We start from the raw sequence: 380 nt of genomic DNA on the forward strand, positions 1-380 counted from the left end.
TTCAGTAAGATTGAAAGTGCAGAGAAGATTTACTGGGACATTGCCAGGACTTTAGGAACTGAGTTACAGGGTAAGGATAAACAGGTTAGGACTTTATTCCCTGGAGCGTAAAAGAATGAGGGAAGATTTGAAAGAGGTTTACAAAATTATGAGGGTATAGACAGATCAAATGTGAGTAGGCTCTTTCCACTGAGATTAGGAGAGATAAATACAAGAGGATATGGCCTTAGGGTGAAAGGGGAAAGGTTTAGGGGGAACATTAGAGAGAAGTTCTTCACTCAGAGAGTGGTGGGAGTGTGGAACGAACTGCCATCTGACGTGGTGAATGCGAGCTCGATTGTGTGTTTTAAGAATAAATTGGATAGATACATGGATGGGAG

The sequence above is a fragment of the Narcine bancroftii genome, chromosome 3 (assembly GCF_036971445.1).
Source record: "Narcine bancroftii isolate sNarBan1 chromosome 3, sNarBan1.hap1, whole genome shotgun sequence".
NCBI lineage: Eukaryota > Metazoa > Chordata > Chondrichthyes > Torpediniformes > Narcinidae > Narcine > Narcine bancroftii.